General features: G+C 40.6%; 1 protein-coding gene across 1 annotated transcript in view; it reads right to left on the reverse strand.

Annotated features, from left to right (window-relative positions):
• The window catches only part of EFEMP1 (EGF containing fibulin extracellular matrix protein 1), a 67833-nt gene extending 67619 nt beyond the window's left edge, over positions 1 to 214 (reverse strand). The window contains exon 1 of the mRNA XM_081313389.1: positions 6 to 214. The gene's annotated coding sequence lies outside the window, so the exon portion shown is untranslated. The remainder of the gene's footprint in view (positions 1 to 5) is intronic.
• Between the last annotated feature and the right edge of the window lie 8508 nt (positions 215 to 8722).

Here is an 8722-nt window from a genome sequence, read left to right on the forward strand (position 1 = left end):
CTTACCTGCGTCGCTCCAACAACGGGCGTGCGGCGAGGTGGGGAGGGGATTCCCTTCCCGTGCAGGCAGAGCTGCCAAGGGAGGCGGCTGGGGAGAGCAAGCGGCAGCAACTCCCTCCCGGAGAGGCGCAGTTGCTGGTTAACCCCGTGCCTTCGCCCGGCTCCTCGAGTCACGGCGGGGAAAGCGCCCCCCCCCCTCGCCCGCGCTTCCCCTCCCTCTGGATGTTTTGGACCGACTTTAAAAGTTTCAGCTACCGTCAGCATCCGTTTAACGCCCCCTACCGATCTTCTTCTGAGTTAACCCTCTCTGAGGAGAATTTGGTGACTTTTATCATTGGTAGCGGTAAAATGATATGTCGCTGGCCTGAGCTTTGCGAAGGAACGAAATCATGTTTTAATATTTGCACGCTTGCTGTGTGCAGATTTTGTTTTTTTACAAGAAGGAACGGCATTCCTGATCTTTAATCTCTCTCAATCAGACTTTCACATAAAGAAAGATAATCCTCGACTTACGACCACAATGGAGACCAAAATTTATATTCCTCAGTGAGAAAGTTGTTAAATGAGTTTTGCCCCATTTGATGACTTTGCTTTCTGCATGTGCTAAGTGAAACACTGCAGCTGTTAAATTAGTAAAATGGTTGTTAAATGAATCTGGTTTCCCCATTGACTTTGCTTGTCAGAAGGTTGCAAAAGGTGATCACATGACCCTGGGACACTGCAACTTTCATAAATGAGAGTCAGGTCAAGCATCTGAATGTAAATCACGTGACCATGGGGATGCTGCAATGGCCATAAGTGTGAAAAATGGTCATAAGTCACTTTTTTCCAGTGCTGTTATAACTTTGAATGGTCACTAAGGAAACTGTTGTAAGTTGAGGGCTACCTGTATTTTACTTATTTGCGGAGAAGTTCTATCACCACCACCATCTTAATTACTGTTGATGCAATCCACCTGCAATTAATAGAATATGAGTTTATTTCCCCCTAAATTTCCAGAGTTCAGAGGAAAGCTCAAGTACTCTTCTGCTCAAACATCTGCAAAACAAGAAAAACAATGATGGGCTTGCGGGAGCACCAAGCTTTGCAAGAATGAAAAAAACATTAGTAAAAATAAATTGCAAATGGGATCAGAAAAAAGTGCTGTGAGAACAAAACTGAATAAGCAAGGCTGATTGGCACCTGGAACAGCAGCACATCAGTTTGTGGCTTGTCCGCCTTGCCAAGAGCCATTAATCAGGACTGTTAGATTAACTGGATCTTGCAAATTCAGATGCTGGCTAGTGGTGTTGAGAAATCCACAGCTCCTACAGTTTTGCTTTAAGATATCTAGAAAGTACCAGAAAATAAGAATATTATATTGTATTACTAATTAGTTGATGTAAGATGGTGAGAATTCAAATAGATAAGACATGTATCCTGAACATTAGATCTTGTGATGAATTGTGACAAAGGGAATAGGGGTTATTTAAAACTTGGAAATTATAAATATCAAACGTTAAATATAAATATTAATGGGAAACTAAAAATTGGGAAAAATTAACCAGGACATTGATTGTCTAAAAAGATTGAATGTTAAAACAGCTAGGATATGTATAAACTAAAAATTATTGATAAATGTAAGAAAGTTATTTTTTATTTAATTGATTAATAAGAATTGTATTAATTTGACTTCCGGTGGCGACGCGACGCCGAAGACAGCCGTCTCCGGGCTGTCCGCTCCGCAGCTGTGTTGTTTCATCGAAAACAGCGCCGATCAGCTGTTTAGGTGGATCTGAAGCCCCCTCCTCGGGAGAAGAGGAGGGGGTGAGGCCCCAGGTAGGGGTTGAGCTCTCCGGGGCCGCCTGAGCTGAAAGTTTGGGCGGCTGAAGGATCGAGCCCTCCCGAAGCCTGGGTTAGCTCCGAGCTGCGCAGCGTCTCTGCTCCGTGATTTTTGGAGCAGAGCCAGGCATTAGCAACCACCCCTGCCAGAAGGAAAGACTCTTGAGTATCAAGGTGCAGGCAGAGCGGTACAGGAGGTCAAGGTGAAGTGGACTTTTATCTTTACTCTCTAGCTCAATGGATTTTATAGCTTTAAAGTGAAAGTGCACAACAAGTGAAAGTGGGGGAAGATGGTGGCTAAAACTTCCAAAGCTCTCCGGAGTGCGGGGGCTTCCCCGGTGCAACAGACCTTGTTGCAAGCTTTGCTTCCTCCTGCACCTCCTCCGGCATTGACGCTTAAGGATCTACAAGATGCCTTTGAAAAGCATTCACAATTAATGTCAGATATGATGGATGAAAAGATGGAAAAGCTGGAGGAGAAATTGGAGGAGAAGATGGAAGAGAAGTTTAGAGCAATGAGGGTAGACATTTTGTCTATAATTGAAAGTGTGGCTGAATGTGTGCAACGTTTGGATGAAAAAGTGGAGGATCTTAGTCAAAAGAACTCTATATTAGAAGTAAAGGTATTAGAGAATGAAAATATAAGGGACAAAATGGACGGAGAATTGAGCCTTGTCCAGTACCATCAGATGCAGTATGCTATTAGAATCAGGGGATTAAAAGAGAATCCTAAAGAAGATTTAAAGCAGCTGATCTCTGAGGCTTTGGAAGCGGTATTGGGCCAGCCAGCATCTGAAATTGAGGGAAGTATGGATAAAATCTTTCGTGTTAATTCATGGATTGCAAGACAGAGGAAGTTACCTAGAGATGTGGTGGTCTACTTTACAAAGAGAGCAATTAGAGATGAAGTTATTCAAGCTGCTTACGATACTAAATTTGTGGTTGCTGAGCAAGAAGTCCTGGTTTTAAAAGAGATTCCTCCAAAGATTTTAAGGAGAAGGAAAGATTTTGCATTCCTTGCACAGGAGCTTAAGAAATGTGATATCAAGTTTAGATGGGAGATTCCAGCCAGAATGGTGGTGATGCACGAAGGTAAAAGACATCGTCTGGTTACTGTGACTCAGGCACGTGATTTTTACAGTAATGTGTTAAAAGCAACCCCCCCTATCACTTCTGGAAGCTGCAAAGGGATATGGCGAGGGAAAGCCTCAAGACGCTGAAGGTAGACAGACAGAGGACAATGGTGCTGGAGGGGATCAAGTTACAGTTTCATCGGCTGCTGCTGGAGAGCAGAGGATGACGCGCGCCGCCCTAAGACGAGCGAGACAAGAGCAAGAGCAAGACCAGAAGAAAGTTATGGAACCTCCAAAGCGTACTTACAGTGAAGCTGTGGGAGGGGCGCGGCCCAAAGAAGTTACAGGGGTCCTTGCAGACGTGCTCCAAGAGCTTCGGGACGCCAAGAATGGCGACTAAATTTCTAACTTGGAATGTCAATGGATTAAATTCACCACAGAAGAGAAAGAAAGTTTTTCAATATTTAAAACAATTTAAGACTGATGTTATTTGTTTGCAAGAAACGCATATTAGGGTTATGGACCAAAAGTACTTATCGAACTCAAGGTTGGGTACGCAATTTGTTGCTTCTGCAATGAACAAGAAAAATGGAGTGGTTGTCTACGTTAAGAGTACTCTAACAGCGGAACTTATTGAAGTAGATAAGCAAGGAAGATATGTTATGATAGACTTGCTGTTAGAAGGTAAAAAAACGCTTTTAGTTGGATTGTATGCTCCTAATCAACAACAAGCTGACTTTTTTAACTTACTACATACAAAGGTTACCCAATTGGATTATAAATCTTTTATTTTTATGGGAGATTGGAATGGTGTCCTAGACGTACAGATGGACAAAGCTGGTTTTTTTAAGCGTGTCCCGAGTCATGCTAGATTGCCTAAATCTTTTTTTGAAATGAAGGATGATTTGGAATTGCGAGACATTTGGCGTGATACACACCTACATGAAAAGGATTATACTTTTTTTCTGATAGACATCAATCTTTTTCTAGGATTGACTTTATATTACTGACTAATGACTTTTTTTCTAGGATCAAGAAGGTAAAGATCTGTGCAAGAACTATTTCTGACCATAGTCCAGTTTGGTTAGAGATCAACAAGGACAATAGAGATAGGTGCTCTTGGCGCATAAATGAGAATTTGTTTAGAAATCAGAGAAATGTGGAAGAATGTAAACAGCAGATGAAGGATTTTTTTGAAATTAATATGAATAAGGATACCTCTATGGACATGGTTTGGGATGCTAGCAAGGCCTATATGAGAGGGGTGTTGATATATATGAACAATAAATACAGACGTACTTTGGAAGCCAGAAGGAAAGAACTGGAGAATGAAATTAGGGAAAAAGAAAAGGCCCTAATTTTGAACCCATTGGATGTGAAGATTAAGGAGGTCATTAACCTATTAAGAGGACAATTTGATAAGTTGATGGCTGATCAAGTGGCAACTAATTTACGGTTTGCTAGGCATAATACTTTTTGCAATGCTAATAAGCCAGGCAGATGGCTAGCCTACAGGTTAAGGAAAAAGCAAAGGGCTTCTAATATAGATAAAATTGAATATAAGGGAAAGGTTGTGTTTCAACAGGATCTTATTAAGGAAGCCTTTGTGGATTTTTATTCTAAACTATATGCTAAGGAGAAGATTAATGAAACAGACATTGATGTATATTTGAAGAATGCTAGCATCCTGGTTCTTACGCAAGAACAAAAGGAGGAGATTAATCAATTGATAACAGAAGAAGAAATTCTTATAGCAATTAAGGAACTGAAGGTGGATAAAGCGCCAGGCACGGATGGTCTGACTGCAGCTTACTACAAAAATTTACAATTGGAGCTGATAAAGCCGTTAAAGGAATTGTTTCAGACAATTCAGAGGGGGGGAAGGGTGCCTCCGTCTTGGAGAACTGCTTTTATTTCTTTGATTCTGAAGGAAGATCAAGATGCTACTCAAGTTAAAAATTATAGACCAATATCACTTTTAAATACAGATTAGAAGATATTTGCTAAGGTGTTAGCTAACAGATTGATGAGGGTTTTGCAACAGATGATTCATGGGGATCAAACTGGGTTTATTGGTGGTAGACAAATGAAAAATAATGTGAGGCATATAGTAGATGTGGTGGAGTATTTGGAAAGGAACAACCAGATCCCTGCGGCGCTAATTTTTTTAGATGCAGAAAAAGCTTTTGATCAACTGAATTGGCAATTTTTGATGAAAGTTCTAGATAAAATGAATTTTGGGGATAAATTTTTGCAACCAATTAGGGCATTATATCAAAAACAAACTGCCCGAATAATAGTTAACAATAGTTTGACTGAAGTATGTAATATTGAAAAGGGCACAAGACAAGGGTGTCCGTTATCACCTTTACTATTTGTTTTAACATTGGAGATATTATTGATAAAAATACGGAGTTCGGAAAAAATTAAGGGTATTCAAATTAGAGATCAGGATTATAGACTGAGGGCGTTTGCAGATGATCTGGTTGTTACGGTGACTCAGCCAGAAAACTCTGTTGTGGACCTGATGGAGATAATAATGTAATATGGGAAGGTTTCTGGATTTAAGGTTAATGCACAAAAAACCAAAATTTTGGCCAAAAATATGACAGCATCGCAAAAGGCCCTTTTAGCAGGACTAACTGGATTTGAGATTGTTAAAAGGGTCAAATATTTGGGGGTGTATTTGTCACCCTCTAATACAAAGTTATATAAAAATAACTATGAAAAGTTATGGGGAAAAATTCAAAAAGAATTGGAGAGCTGGGAAAAACTGCAATTGTCTTTGTTGGGAAGAATTGCAGCAGTGAAAATGAACGTCCTGCCTAAATTTTTATTTTTATTTCAAATGATACCGGTCCTTAAAAAAGATTCTAATTTGGAAGAATGGCAACGGGGTATCAATAAATTTGTCTGGGCAGGGAAAAGGCCACGAGTTAAACTTAAGATTATGCAGGATACTCGTGAAAGAGGTGGTCTTAAAATGCCTAATCTTAAATTATATTATGAAGCTGCTGCGTTATCAGGAATAAGTGATTGGATTAATTTGACACAAGAGAGATTATTAAATCTTGAGGGCCATGACTTGTTATTTGGCTGGCATGCATATTTGTTGTATGACAAGAAGGTAGATAATGTGTTTAAAGTGCATATTTTAAGACAGGCTTTTTTGAGAGTTTGGAAGAAGTATAGACATAAGTTAGATTGCAAGATGCCGTTGTGGGCAATCCCAAAACACGCAATAGAAAACATAAATGTTGGCTTCAAACATGATGTGACTACGTATAAGGAGATTTTAAGCTTGGAAAGAAATGTCTGGTGTTTGAAGCCGTACAATCTCTTGCGAGATGAGAAGATCGTTCAAACTTGGTTTCAATATACTCAGTTACGGGCCAGGTGGAAAGAAGACCAGAAAATTGGTTTTGCAATGACCGATGAAAATCTGATAAAGCAAATTAGAAACTAGGGTCCAGCACATATCAAACGGATATATCTTGCATTGATAGAAATCGACTCAGAAACAGAACTTGTTAAAGACTGTATGATAAAATGGGCTCAGAATATTCAAGAAGTTATTACAATGGACACGTGGGAAAAGATCTGGGTGAGGAACGTAAAATTCACGCAAGCCCAAAACCTAAGAGAGAACTTTTACAAAATGTTTTATAGATGGCATTTAGACCCTAAAAAGCTTGCAAGTATGTATCCGAATTATCAGCCTAAATGTTGGAGGTGTGGAGGCGAAGATGCAACGTATTTTCATATATGGTGGACCTGCAAAAAGGTTAAGGCTTTTTGGATAAAAATTTGGTGGAATATGCAGAAGATTTTTAAGCAAAGGATAAAGTTTTGTCCGCAATTGTTTTTACTGGGCATAATTACAGATGCTACTGTTGTGGACGTTAAGTTGATGTTGAATTTAATTACAGCAGCAAGACTCTTAATAGGTCAATATTGGAAGAAGGAGGAACTGCCGACTATAGAAGAATGGACTCTAAAAGTTTCTGACCTGGCGGAAATGGCAAAGATTTCGGCTTACCTGAAAGATCATTCGCAAGAACGTTATATTATGGAGTGGAAAAAGTGGATTGATTATATTCAGAACAAATATGGGATTAAGAAATTTCATTTAGCATTTGAGTAAGTTTCCTTTTCTGTTTTCTTTTCTTTTTATATGTAATATTAATATTGCTTGTAATCATTTTATATGAGCTAGAGGGTGATAGAATTAATAGTTTATTGTTGTTAGCATATGGATGCTTATGATTGTTCTTTGTTTTTATACCCTGTATTTAGCTCTGGGAAGTCGGGGGGGAGGGGGGAATGGGTGGGAGGGATAGGGAGGGTTAGGTAGGGGTGGGGGGAGGGGGGATTGTTAAAGTTAAAATGTACTGTAAAACTTTTTAATAAAAAAAAGAATTGTATTAATTTAAATATGAGACAGTAAATACTAAGGGGAAAAGAGAGGAAACATTTAATACAATAGTTTGATATCTGTACTAAAGATATTTGTACATTATTAAATTATTGACCAACTCAGCTGCCACGTTGCTTTTCAAATATTTAAATGTAAAACAATAAAGTTTTCTTTAAAAAAAATAGAAATTCAGAGCTCCTTTGCCTTCTTACTGGTTGGCATTTCAGGAGCCAGCATGAGCATCAGCCCAACCCATTGACTTTGGAAAGCAAGAATGACATATTTCCCACTTTCCTCCCTTTCTGGTTCCCTCCGGAAGTCCAAGGGCAGTGGAATTTTGCTGCCCTTTCTCCACGATTGCTTAGCACAGAGGTCCCCAATCCCTGTTGTTATGTACTGGGCTCTTGTGAAACACCATGTGGGTTGCTGGAGCAGCTAACAGTTCTCCAGCAACCCAGACTACAAGTCTCCTGTGCTGCAATTGGCTATCTCCAGGCGGCAATGGTTGATTCAAACCTATTGGCTGCCGCCTAGGGGCTAGACTATATATTGCGGCTAGTTGCAGACATTTTCCCAGTACAGTTCCAGCACGAAATAAACAATGAGTTATCCTGTACTCTGTTCTGCGTCTTCATTCCTGCACCAAAGAACCCGCTATTTAACAGTGGTGACAAAGGTGGGATCCTGCTTCACCGGATAAAGAGCTGAAGTCTATGAGGGAAAGGCAGCACACGCTGGAGGGAAGAGGCATTTCCCCCCCACTCTCTCAAGGTTGGCTAGCAAGCTACGCTAGCAACCTCGTGCTCAGTGGACTCATTCCCTGAGCCTGAAGCAGGATCCAGAAGAACGCAGGAACCAGCAAGAGAGAATGCCAAAGGTTAGCAAACTGAGAGAATTCAATGTGAAACACCTGGAGGAATGGCCATCATATTTATCGCAAGTAGAAAACTACCTCAGAGCCAATCAGATTGCGGAAGAAGGACTGAAGGCCGCAATGCTACTCTGCATGTGCAGCCCAGCTACCTTTGATTTAGCCGAGAACCTTTTTGCGCCAACACCAATCAAAGCGGTCTCCTTCGCAGATCTCAAAAAGAAGCTAACTGGGCACTTCCAGCCCAAGATGTCTGAAATGGCTTGGTGGTTCAAGTTTGACCAAAGAGTGCAGCTTCCCGGGGAGTTAGTATTGGAGTTCATAGTGGGCCTAAGCAGGCCACACACGCCTATGCAAATTTTCAAATTTAGAAGAGCGACTACGAGACCGGCTTGTCTGCGGCCTACGGGACAGAACGCTTCAGCAGAGACTATTTGCTAGGCCAAAATTAATGTTTTCTGAAGCACAAGATGAGGTGATGGCTGACGAAGCTGCCGGGGGCACCATTCAAGCTGTACAGCCCACCAAACCAACAAAGTTC

This window comes from Vipera berus (genome assembly GCF_964194415.1).
Source record: "Vipera berus genome assembly, chromosome: 1".
NCBI classification, from domain to species: domain Eukaryota; kingdom Metazoa; phylum Chordata; class Lepidosauria; order Squamata; family Viperidae; genus Vipera; species Vipera berus.